Source organism: Glossina fuscipes, unplaced genomic scaffold, assembly GCF_014805625.2.
Source record: "Glossina fuscipes isolate IAEA_lab_2018 unplaced genomic scaffold, Yale_Gfus_2 1, whole genome shotgun sequence".
Lineage (NCBI taxonomy): Eukaryota > Metazoa > Arthropoda > Insecta > Diptera > Glossinidae > Glossina > Glossina fuscipes.
The window spans coordinates 14165215-14178387 of NW_023998415.1; the positions used below are offsets into that span (position 1 = coordinate 14165215).

General features: G+C 32.6%; 1 protein-coding gene across 12 annotated transcripts in view; it reads right to left on the reverse strand.

The window, feature by feature from the left end:
- The window catches only part of LOC119631478 (palmitoyltransferase app), a 140589-nt gene that overhangs the window by 33939 nt on the left and 93477 nt on the right, over positions 1 to 13173 (reverse strand). For 7 of the 12 annotated variants that reach the window (XM_038023722.1, XM_038023720.1, XM_038023719.1 and 4 more), the window contains one exon: positions 1104 to 1458. The exons of 1 other annotated variant lie outside the window; for it this stretch is intronic. The gene's annotated coding sequence lies outside the window, so the exon portion shown is untranslated. Of the gene's footprint in view, positions 1 to 326; positions 718 to 832; positions 941 to 1103; positions 1459 to 13173 lie in introns of those variants that run through there. 4 more of the 12 variants (XM_038023718.1, XM_038023726.1, XM_038023725.1 and 1 more) reach the window with 4 other exon arrangements.

The following is a 13173-nucleotide window of genomic DNA, read 5'->3' on the forward strand; positions in this document are numbered from 1 at the left end:
GATACCAGGTGTTCACGGTACGCATGCGAAAAAAAATATTCGTGTGGCGGTAACATAGACATATAGTTTGATTGAAAAAATTGTAGTAACAATGTTTCAACTAGACATTGGCGTTAAGATGATTTTTGATTTCACTTTATGGAAACCGTCTTGCGCACAAATTCATACACACGTGAATTAACGCATTAAGAAATTCAAACACCTTCATACATTTTCTAGAAAAATCTCAAGTATTGCCATTGCTACTGCTGTTGTTTCTGATGATGCCTCCGTAAAGCTTGGCTCCTGGCTTGGTTTCATATTTGATATTAATGTCAAGTGCTTACATGTCAGTCTCCTTCTATACTGATTGGTCAAGTCGATCTGCTTCTCGCTAAAGCAGATAATATTTTGGTTTTATTGCTTCTAGATAATGCCAACTGATCGGCCGAATTGCGAGTTGGATTTGCTTCGTTTACTCACAACATTCATTTTGTGAAAACTCCCCCTTTTTAAATTGCTGTGTTAAGCGTATTAAAATTTTCCTTGTTTTTTTTTTTTTTTTTTTTTTTCTTTCTTGCTACTTTTATTGTATTTATTTTATTGTCTAAAACTTTTCCAGTTCTGATAATAAAATGTAGCAGGGAGAAAAAGTGTATTTAAAGGGCTTTCTCGTTGTTTGGCTTGTTGCGCGGTTATTATTGTTAAATGCTTTTTGCAAAATGTGGCAAAGTGTTACTGTTTCAATTGTTCACATATGTCTATATTAATGTTTACTATGCGTACACATATATATATATGTATAACTGTATGTTTGTCCGTATGTGTGTGTATATATACAAAATATACAAACAATTCCGCATATGTCGGCTTTTCTGGTTTATAACAATTGTTCAAAAACTTTTCAAACATTTTTCGCTCAAATTTGCCTAATTTTGGTTTGTTTAAAAATTTTGCGATTTTGTTCCCGTACAAAAAAAAAAAAAAAAAAAAATTTTTATTTTATATTTTCTTTTCCCCAATTCTACTTTTTTACTTTCTTTACTTTTTTTTTTCTATCTTTCTTTCTTTCTTTTTGTATCGCGTTTGTTGTGCGCTTTAAGCTTAAAAATTTTATTTCTCACTTGTTCTCCGGCATTTGTTATGACTTTCTGCTGAATCAAAATTGAAAATTAGTTGAACAGTCTCCAATACGGTATGATGTTATCGTGGCTGTTATTCGATTACTCCTTTAATTATATTATTTATTGATTTCATTCACTTTACCATTACTAAACGTAGCAGTTGTAATATACTTGTTCCAACATTATGAAGTTAATGATCTCTAAAGCTTTCGTTTCGCATTTTCCAAAATATCCAAAATAATGATCAATATTCGAATCGTACTGCTTGATATCACTTCATTAGATATTTTATTATTACTACGTTTTAATTTCATGCTTATGTTGTTTATTAAGTTGCCTGCATCAACAGCGATATCTGTAAGAAAAAGAGCAACTATTACGTATGAGTGATATTAAATTTAAGAATTATTTTGTATTAATAGTAAGACAAATCATATATTTCTGCATTTATAGTATGGTATATAAGGTATGACGATATGATATATAATCTCTTTTGTTTTAGTTCTTTCATAAAATTACATATCACTTAATTCAAAAGTTATATAAATTGAACATAAATTCAAAGAGAAAATTAATTATAGAATAATTGATATTAGAATGGATAGAATATATAGAAAAGCTACTCATACGTACACGATATATGAAATTTATGATATTAAGTCTTAAATACAAAATTATTATATATTCATATATATATATATATCTATTTACACTGACGAGCAAATGCTTGCTTGGCTGTTCGAGGCCGTGGAAAGTTTAAGAAAAAATTCGCAATATATAGTCTTTGGTTACTAAGTGAAAAGCTCTTAGAGAACGAGTTTTTTTTTATTTAATTGGCATTGGAAAGTTTTTAGATGTAATCGCTGACTACGCTCGTTACTTATGGATAAATAAAAGTATGTCACTCTGCTTCTAGCACCCGGAAGTATTGAAAGGTGTTTTAAAAAATAATTGGAACATATTTTGTTTAAACATCGAGGTTTATTGCATCTGTGCTAGCTGTTAGCCAGCAGCAGCAGCAGCTAAGCAGCCAGCATGCTTTGTAGCCAACATGTAATGAGAATGTATTTTTTTCTGAATACCCGCGTTATGATATCGATGTGTTGTATTTTTCGGATACGTTGGCATGACTGCTGTAAACAATTGACATAAATTTCGAGACGTGTTCCATGTTAGGTTAGTAATAGCAGCGTTTTCTTTCTAATTTGTAGCGCGATATTTATCAGATCGTTAAGTCGTTTACGGGTCATAAGTTTCATCGTCAGTAATGTTACGAAAATCCCAAATTCAGTTAAATGTCAGCTAAGTAATTTTCGTAAGAATAAATTCCCTAAAGAAGGGAAAACCAAATGTGCACATTCGTAGGCTCGTCATGCAGGTGCAGGCCGATGGAAACGATTAGAGGAAAAACCAGGCTAGGATTAGACCCTAACCATAAATTTAGGTATAGCAACATTCTTGTAAAATTGTATATATAGTTCGAGTATTTGTGAAAAGTAGAGTTAGTCTGGCAAGAACGTAGAAATTGAGAGTACGGCCAAAATAAATTGTAAATAAATATTCCTACTGTTGTGAAAGACAAAGTAGTAAAATAAAAGAACTTTGAAGTGCATTTCTCTTGATCAAAATAGCCACGATCTAGTGATACGGACTGTATCTCATAAAAGCGAATTTCATAACAGTAATTTAATACATTTAAGTACGACATTGTTTTTCGAATCAATTCAAAACTTTTGAAACAATATGAGAAGACATGCTAGACGAACATAAATCATCCTTCAAAATTATTCCTATTAGCGTTATTGAGTTAATTGAGACTTCAAAAGTGCAAGCTCGTAGCCGCAACGCTTTCGTAACATTGTTAATTCATTGCATTTTATTTTTTTGACGAAGTTCGATGAAAATTCAGAACAGAAAAAAAGAACGCTATTATTACTAACCCAATCATATATCATTAAAACAATGTAGGCCTTTTACCTCTTGTTCCGCAGTAGTATGAAGTATTTTTCCTAAGCATTTTTTGAATTTTGCTTTCCATATTTCCGAACAAGCGCCCTAAACTTTTGCACGAACATCGATATTTCTGAAGAAAATTAAGTACGACCTATGCCTATTATGTAATTTTAAAGTTACATTTGCTTATATAGAGTTGCTCAAATAGAAATAACAAGTGGTAAAATTTCACGCTCATACAGCTTATAAAGTACATTAAACGGTTATAGTTCTTAGTATAAATTGTTACAACTTGCTGAGTTGTTGTGAAAAAAGAAAAAATAAATAAATAAAAAAAAACTCAAGTATTTCTGCATTCTTTTTGGTGTTCATCCGCTGCAATTCACTTTGTTACAACTCTATGTATATAAGATAAAAAATATCAAACTGTTGCTGGACTACAAAAATGTGCTATGAATTTTTATTGTGAATACTTGAATAGTTTGCAACGTGAATCATGCATTACTTCTATGTTGCTTTTCTACGTCACAGACTCTACGTCGATATTTAAGATAGAGCTCTTCTTCGATCAAATCATAAGAATTTATCAATTCGTATTTCGTTTCGAGTCTTTTTATTCACTACCATCACACAATCGTATTAGTTAGAACAACAAAATCGCCGATATGAGCTCAAGAAGTCATTTCTAAACTTTTTACTCATTACTGTATATGCAGAGAGAAACACTGTTATCGGCAGGATATAAATAAGTTTCGTTAATATTTTCTCATTAAAAATATTCAAATAAGATTTTGTTAAGTTTATAGCTTATAATAACGTAATTTATAAGTACATATATACATGGTGGATATACTTAAATATTCGCATGCTATTGTATGGTTACTATGAGTGGAGATAGAGTTCGACGTAGAGATAGAGGTAGAGGTAGAGGTAGAGGTAGAGGTTGCATTATTGCAATTTTATCAATTACTGAATATTTTCATTTACATACCATTCCCATAGATGTTTAATTTAGTCTGTCTACATTAGGTCAATAATTGTGTAAATTGTTATCAATGAGGGATTGAAAAGCTATAATATCAGTGAGGAATAATGAATAAACTGAAAATACAGCAGCTATATAAACATATCCGTATACATAGCTATTGAATTAATTAGATATTTGAATAATATCAATATGTTCTTGGCACTTATATGGATATAGACATGCTACTAATTGATACAAGTCAATCGTGCATCGGCAAGCTTCATTTGAGGTTTCTGAAGCCATTTGACAATAATGTGTGCAAAAACAAATAAATGAAAATAAATGATGAATAAATATTGAGTACGCAAAGTTCTATATGTTAGGTGTAGAAGTAGGTTCTCTTCTCTGTTTTGAAATTGGTCGCTTTATAAAACCTATCGAATGCATTCATTTCGCTTGCAGCTAATTTTGACAAAGGTATTTATTTGCACAATATAAGTATCAGTTGTATCAAAATATAAAGAGTTACAGAACAACAAGCAGCTTTTCTGTTATTGCATGTTATTCAGTTTTAAACTGAAATAAAAAAGGCAGTTGAAGCTACACTAAAATAATTAATAGTCGGCTTAAGGTGCAAATCCCATAAAGTTGGAAAGTGACTTGCAAAATTTCATGCAAAATATGTTTAGCTTTGAAAACGAAGATGAACGTTCTGGAGCTTCGCAAAACACGCTCGATGACGAAAATCATAATTGACTAAGCGAAAATGCAGCAAAAGTATGCAGAAACAGCAGCTCACAGCACAGTTAGCAAATAAATCAAAAAGAAATTTCGGCTTGATTGCATAAAATGGAAAAATTCACCGAGAGAAAGAGAGAGAGAGAGAGAGAGAGAGAGAGAGAGAAAGAAAGAGAGAGTTGCGGCCTAACCGTGGATATCATGTATGCTCGCAGTTGTTAAGATACGGTAGAAAGGTTATCTACATCAAAATGTTACGGGCGACAATCCTAAAGCAAGAAACACATGACTTGATCCAAGACTACTGAGTGCCGACTTGGCTTCTCCTTGTTACCACTTGTTCAAATTAGTACGATCAGATTTAAGCGAATCAACGGTTCACCAAATTTGAAGATGTACGAAAATACCTCGGAAACTGTTCCGCTTCAAAATTGTCAAGTTTCTACATAAGTTGACTGACTAATTGGTTATTCTTTGTGTTAAATATATTTTAAATATATTTGAATTCCAGCAAAAAAAAAAAGGACAGAGACCCTGTTTCTCCATCTAATCAAGTGACAAGTGAATTCACGTAAGGATTTTAATTAGTTTTAACTTTTCCGTCTAAACCGTCGCTTTGGTGGCGTGAACGAGAATCGATGAGTTTTTTTCTACTTGTAAGTTTTTATAAATTCAATACACTATTTAAACAAGTCAAACAAATCCTAAGACCTTTATCTGAGAGGCGAAATTAGCTTAGCTATCATAGCCGAGTTGAAAGCATAAGAAAGTAATACATTTCTGCTTATTTGCATAGTCCAAATAACTACGATGCAAATCAGGCTAAATACCCATAATGCACACGGTCGAGTGAAGTTTTATGTAATATGAGTTGCTCAAACCAAACCAAGCCCCTAGGGAACATTACAATTGATGGAAGTGACTCGCAGAAAGAGCAGAATATGCCAAAGGTCTTAGGAACGCAAATCTAGGCATGATGACGTCTAACTTCACATGTCAAAACTCGACCAAAATAATGTTAGAAGCACCATGTCGTACATTGTATTCGAAAGTTCCATTTCAAACCAACCGTACTTCCATTCTTATGGTGACACTGAAAAACTGACTCCCATTGTAGGTAGACTCAAAAGACGAATTAAATAACATTCGTCATTGTGTTGAGGTAATTTTCACTTTTCTTAAAAACAAAACTCATGAAATTATTTGAACATCTTAGGCATTTAATGTGCAGTCACTCTTTACTTAACGTAGCTATTAAACTCGAATTAAGTCAATAGCATCCAAGTCACGATTTCATCGATCAGTTAATCAAAAAATTGACTGAATTAGAGTTACCCTTGAACTATGCAGCTCAGTGTTCGATGGGTTTGGCTTTCTGGCTCCACAGCTAGGAAATTACTTTCACTAGTCCTTTTTGTTCAATTACTAAACAAGATTGCACTTTTGCACTCTTTCAAAATTACAAAGGCACCCAAGACGAAAATGCCGCAATGAAAAAGATTTTGATCAAATTTTGATGGTGATGGCAATACGTTCTCGAAAAAAGCTACCGAAAATGTTCGACGACCGTTGGTTGCAGAAAATCGAATTTCGCTAAAAAAAAAAAAAAATACTAAATGTTTTTTCTTCTCAATTAGGTTGACAAATTTTTTTAGTGGTCTCCACATATTGCATTGAAGAGACAGCTCACATAGACTATTTATTATGAATAATTGTTTTCTTGCACAAGAAGAAAAAAAAAAAGTATTCAACTTTATTTACGTATGATAAATAACCAGAAGAGACACTGAGCTTAATCCTGACGAAGCCATTTGGCTGACATTTTCAAATCTTTAAATATTTAAAACACTAAAGCCATCAAGCAGCTTATTAAGCTCATAGAGAATTCGGATGAATGAATAAAAATGAAAAATGAAATGAAAGTAAAAAAAATGTATTTATTTATGCATTGAACGATAAATGATAAATTGAATGAATGAAGACTCTGCTACCCTATTACTACAATTGTCTTAATGCATTCGTAGTAGCAAGCCATGTATGCAAGTTTATATTTCGAGTTTGAGATGAATTTTATAAAGAGTTCATAAGTGATATACCATAATATTGTTATTACAAATGAATGATTGTGCGAATTAAAGTATTTATGTAAGGCCGTTTATTTTTTTAATTTTTTTTTTTTTTATTTTTTTTTTATTTTTTTTTTGGTTTATGAAGTCAATTAATAAATAACCCAGTTATTAGTGGTTACGTTAGTTGAGTATGAAAACTTTTGCAAAAAGAGATTTCAGTTACAATGATGCTGTCATATGCACAGCAGTTCGGTTTATATTTCATGGTTGATTAAGTTAAATACTGTAATGCGTAAGCATAAAAATATCCATAAGCCTGCATAATCAAACATAAAGGCAAAACGCCATCCAATGCTTGCTTTATCTCTAAGGCATAGTGTGCGTGTCTGAGAAAACATAACATATATGCCCATTCGTTTATATATATATATATATCCGTGATTGTTTTTGTTTAATGACAAATATTTATAGCAGAAAACCACATCTGTCGCCCCTCTATCGCATGTGCGCATATCTCTTTGCATAGCATGTGTTTGTAATAATATCGTCTAACTACATACATTTGCGTTAGTGTTTATGAAACAAATGGTTTTGCTTGGCATCTAGGTTGATGTTATTATTGTTGTTACATTTATGGTGGATGCATATTACCCCCTTAATTAGCACTTGAACAACTTTCATGTTCGCATTAAGCATTTGCTTAAAGTCATTTATTGTTACAATCAACCCGTGATATAATCATATAAAATGGAGACTTTGATAACCAGAACCACCTGAGCAATATATATATATATATATATATATGTTTATGCAATTATCTATACATAATATAATATTACATATGATTATGTATTATGTACTTCCAAAAATGTTGATCATTTTTTCACTTGAAAAATTGCATTCACACAATGTGTATTAATTCAAAATGTTTTTCATCATTTGCTACAACCTTTTTACATATTTTTGGCCACATGGCGATATCGTGTCCCGACCCATTTCGCACTTCTTTAGCTTTGCGAAGCCACGGGCCAGCGAAGCCCTGCTGCACCGGGACAAGCGGTGATCAGATGGCGCCACGTCCGATGAGTGCGCTGGCAATGGCAGACCTTCCCATTCATGACACCTCTTGCAACAAGTAGCCAAAAAATAGCATTTTCAGTCAATTCGTGTCGCCACTTTTAAACCGTTGAAACCAAAAAACCGAAAATTGGGATATACGCACGCGCACGCGCACGCGCACGCATGTATATATAAACATGCATGCATTTTGCTCTAACAATTAGATATTTTCAAAGATAATATTACCCTGGCTACTGCTCCTGATGATGCTCTTGCGCTGAAGACGTTTTTGACATCGAATGTCCAAAGGCGCGTTTGCGCAGCTTTCCGTTTTCGGCATTGCTCTATCACACGTTTCAATTAATGTACGGCATAACAACGCGTTTGCGGACAAGTTGTTTCCATCGGTCATTCTATGCCCCGCATGAGGACATCATCGTTTTACACATTTCCACATCGAACGATCACGCGTTCCGTTTAGATTAAGATTAAGTCTGACACTTCTACACTACCGCGTTTATAGCGTACACTTTGGACGCCTGTTATTGCTTGTTGTCTTTTGTAGCGTCGTTTAGCGCATGTTCGCATTTGTTCTAGTCACTGGTGTTTGTCATCGTTTTTGTATTTATGACGAAAGGGTTGACGCGACTGCGTTACTGTCCGTTTTGCCCATTGATTGTAATTGCTATTTTACTTTTACCCGTTGTAGTTGCTGTTGTTTATGTCGATGTTATTTGTATTATTACTATTTGTGCAGTATTTATTTTTACCGCTCCCACTGCCATACCTGTTGTTATTTGACTACTTATCCGTTTGTCTATTTGTGTGTTCCTTTATAGAATTTTTTGCGTATGTGTTTGCCTTTGTGTATTTTTTTTTTTTTTTTTTAGCTATTGTTCTTGCTACTATTATTGTTACTACTGTGTCGCTATTGTTGTTGTGGCTGTTGCATATGTATGTTGCATTTACATGTAGGTATTTAATTTATGTAATTTGAGTACGTATACGTGTATGTGTGTGAGTGTACTTTAACACATTTTTGTTATTGTTTATAGTAATCTTGTAGAGTTTATTGTCCTTCTAATTATTGTGGTGTGATACTGTGTCGCTGCTGATTGACTACTATGTCTACTTTTAGGCAAACTACACTGAGCTATTTCTTATGAAAACATATTGTGTCTGAAGTAGGTCTTGGAGCTTTAGCAATGAAAGCAACGACGTTAGCATCTTCTTTCTCAACGTCATTATGCCGAAAAATGAGCGAAGCATACAAGAGAAACTTGGACATATTATCTAAGAGACGTTTCTTTTATGCGGTTCCTCTTCACCGCATAAAGCACTCATTCTTTAATATGTTGCAATAAATCATGTGTTATATATATATATTTGTTAAGATTCTGAATAATTGTTTTTGGTTCCTATCTAAACGCAAGAAAACAAATTTATTTGTACATCATTCGAATTCTTTTTTTTTTTTTTTTTTGGGTCTACAGGATAAAAAGTGAGATATGTCTTGATCAACCGGATGAAATCGGTTTTGTTCATTAATTTTTTGCATTATTGTGGAAAATTGAAATCAACCGAAGAGGAACAAAATTTGTGATGCACGTCCTGTCCTTTACTACTTCCACTTTATCAACAAGTATCTCAAATATCTTGGCAAAGAGTAAATAAGAGAAATAATATATAAAAGCTGAACGCCAGCAATTTGGCTTAGAAATCAGAAAACTCAATTGGCTCCATTGGCTAATTTATATAGAATCTCAACTTAATCTAAAGAAATAAATAAATTTTATGCAGGAGTACCATCTAAGCCATTTGGACCTATGGCACATAATGATGGGGAATAACAAGTAATTTTAACACTGAATTAGCTTAAAAAAATAAATCCAAGACTCTACTACATCTTAGTATTAATGTCGCATGATTGTCGCATAGTTCGCATAGTTCGCATAGTAGCAACAAAATAGTTTGTAACGACCTGGACCATTCCATTCATTTCCATGCATTTCTTCGAAATATCTTGAATGTCACACTGATCTCTCGGACAATCGGACAACTGAAATGGTATCAATCGTAAATTGGATTTTTTTTTTTTTGTTTTTTCATTTAGAAATTAATTAATTTTTATTTCCATGAAATTAATAATTTAATGCATTTTCAAAGATTTATTTATTACTATACGTCTTTCATTGTGGGACAATAATCTCTTTTACTTTGCTCATCTTGCTATAATATTTACTTACTATCGTTTGATTGAAACAGTTTAAAGCCTAAAGCAAGATAGAAGATCTGCATCTAAATATAACAGCATTTTATTAACATATCAGAGTGCGAGCATGACTGGAATTTTATTCCACTAGAAAAAAAAAAAAAAAAAACGTAACTTTATCTCTCTTTCATTTCAGTTTTCCGATTCTCATTCAATGCATATTTTGATAACTCGAATAAAGGAAATAATTAAGTATGCAAGAGACACAGTGCACAGTGCACAGTGCACAGCAAAAACAGCTGGGATGTGTTTAAGAATACTTTATAACATTTCTCCCTTGAAATCTTTAAGATGAAATAAACACGAAATGCAATTATTCAAGTTCATCGTTCGAGACTTGTTTTCTAATAAATTTCTTTATCGCGAGTTTACTTAAATAATTAATGAAAACAAATAATTTTGCTTTATAAGATTAAAATAATTAAAAAAAAAAAAAAAAAACAAAGAAAAGAGATTAGAAACTTTTTAATCTGCAAAGGTAATGACCGTTATGAGGATGAATGCAAGATATTCAATTCAATTAAGAGAAAGAGAAAAAAGATGCTGCACATAAGAAACAAACTTTCTTTATGATATAATAAGATTTGAAGTTAAAGTTAATGATACGGAGTTGAATGATAAGCAAAATCATTTAACTTGGGAGTTGGAGCTTTTTTTCTTATTAGATTATTGTTTTATGTAGAATGTGTATTACGGATATTTGACTTGCAATTGGATTGGAAAAATAAAATAATAACAATACACATAGCGCTACTTTACTTTATCTCAATTCCGTGAGAGCGTAAGTGTTCGTTCGAAGCTATGCAAAAATTGACTCATTTGCGTTATAAGAAATGTGCAAATGCTGCAGGCAATTAGCGCTCAACCCATAAAGATGGCGTTGTTTAGAGTAGCACTTCTCACTTGTTAATGCTTCTAAATCTTTGAATCTAGCGTTCAACGGAATCGCATCAGCTGCAGTCCATAATATCCTCCAGTGATTGCGCTTAAGTAACTCGTAGATGCTCTACGCCGTTCTCATTCGACAAATTGAAAAGCAGAAACTTGAAGCTATAAATGTTACCGACCCGTCATGGCATCACAACTATTCATTCCTCATAAGAAACTTAAAGAACTGCGCTGAGGACTTTAGCCTATGGGTAGTGGTTTAGTAAGTAGTTTAGAGCTTCCAACGACAGCCAATAGCCAGATAATGGTAATAGCTTTACTCTTGATAATTGTGCCCACATTTTCAGTGACTATGTCACCAGGACGCAAACAATACCGCTCGACTCGTACTTCCCTTCTTCTGAGCATAATCACCGATAGACGATTAACTATATATTTCTGTCAAGTGAAAATGAAATCGGTCTTGTTACCCGTTTGTCCTTTTTATACAAAAATGTGACGTATTTATAATCTTCTCTTCAGCAGCTCATTAAGCAGTGTATAGTGCAACGGTATAAACAAAAAACTTTTGTAATATTTAAAGAAATATGTATAAGAAAAATGTATAGAAAATCGAAGAAAATATTTCTTGCAAATTCCTTTATTCAATTTTTTAAAACATAAGGAAACGTGGGCCTATAAAAAAAAAAAAAAAAAAAATTTATTTATTCTTTTATTAACTTATTTAATAACCGATATCATGAAATTGCTTTGTAAAAAATTGCTGAGACATTACAATAGAGATAAGAATGATTATATTAAATGATTATATTAATAATTTCAGTTCAATTTGCTTTACTTTTTAACGCTACACTGTTTTTGTTTTTTTTGTTTTTTTTTTTTTTTGACATTTCTTTATATGATTTTCGTAAGCTAACAAACCAGTTTTAAGATAAAATTGATATTGGAGAGTTTTGCTGTCATTTTTGCTTCAGAACTCGAAATCTGATATAAAGCGGCAGAAACGATGACAGGCGAACATAATAACTATAAGTTTATGGCCAGCAGCCAGGGCAACTAAAATCCATGTCACACAATGAAATACATTTTCATTGGCAATCTATTATTTGCAATAGATCCTGCAAATCTCAAATATTCACTATATCGCTAACGTGAGCGGCCGTGTTAGTAAGTTATCTGCGATTTTATCGTTACTTTGACAGCAAACTAATGTTTGCGAATATGCAAAGAGTGTGCTAATGTTTCATTTTGCTAATTCTGAGCAAAAGGAAACAACAGAAATTTTTACTGCTTTTATGTCGAACGATTACGATAAGACTTTAAATATATCTACTGTGCATTATAGCTCGCCTCCTAGTATCCGAGCGCTATTCAAAAAAGTCTTCCATCAAAGACGTCAATGAGATTCCAGATGATAATGTATGGGCTCTCTCCCTCTCTCTCTCTCTCTCTCTATTAATTTGTAGCATTCCGTTCAAACCTCTTAGAACATGTTCTAACTAATTTTATTTCAAATAATTATATAAGCAATGGTCGACATAGTTGATGATCAAAAATGCAGATGACTTTTGTCTTCTTTCTCTTGTGTCTCGTCAATCGTCGAACGCAAATTTCTTTTGTCAAGTGCGATCTCGCAGAGACATATATATATAATTGATAACGAAGTATTAAACCGCAAGCGAAGGATCCATAAAGCGATTATAATTTATAATACATACATAAATTGATTCCATTATTTGAAAATTGTAAAATAAAAAGTCTAAAGTGATAGATAGAGATCTGAGTTATTAAGTGCAAGCTATTTTTAGTCCTTTAATAAATTCGTTACAACGTATTTGCCGATGCTTTTTGTTTCCCGCCTTATTGTCACGATGGTTCTTGATCAAAAAAAAAAAAAAAAAGCCTTAAGCAGATATGCTGCGACTCGAAAGGTTCACCTTGCGAAATACGTTCCCTAGAAGTGGAAAAGCGAACCATTTTCGTTAGTTCGATTCCGTCCAAAGTGTAACGTAATGTCGTATTCTAAGTGCCGTCTTGTTCTTGCTTCATTGATTTTAAGTCAAGATGATTTTCTCAGCAATTATTGTATGCTGCGACTTATATAGAGAGCGCAATGATATACAA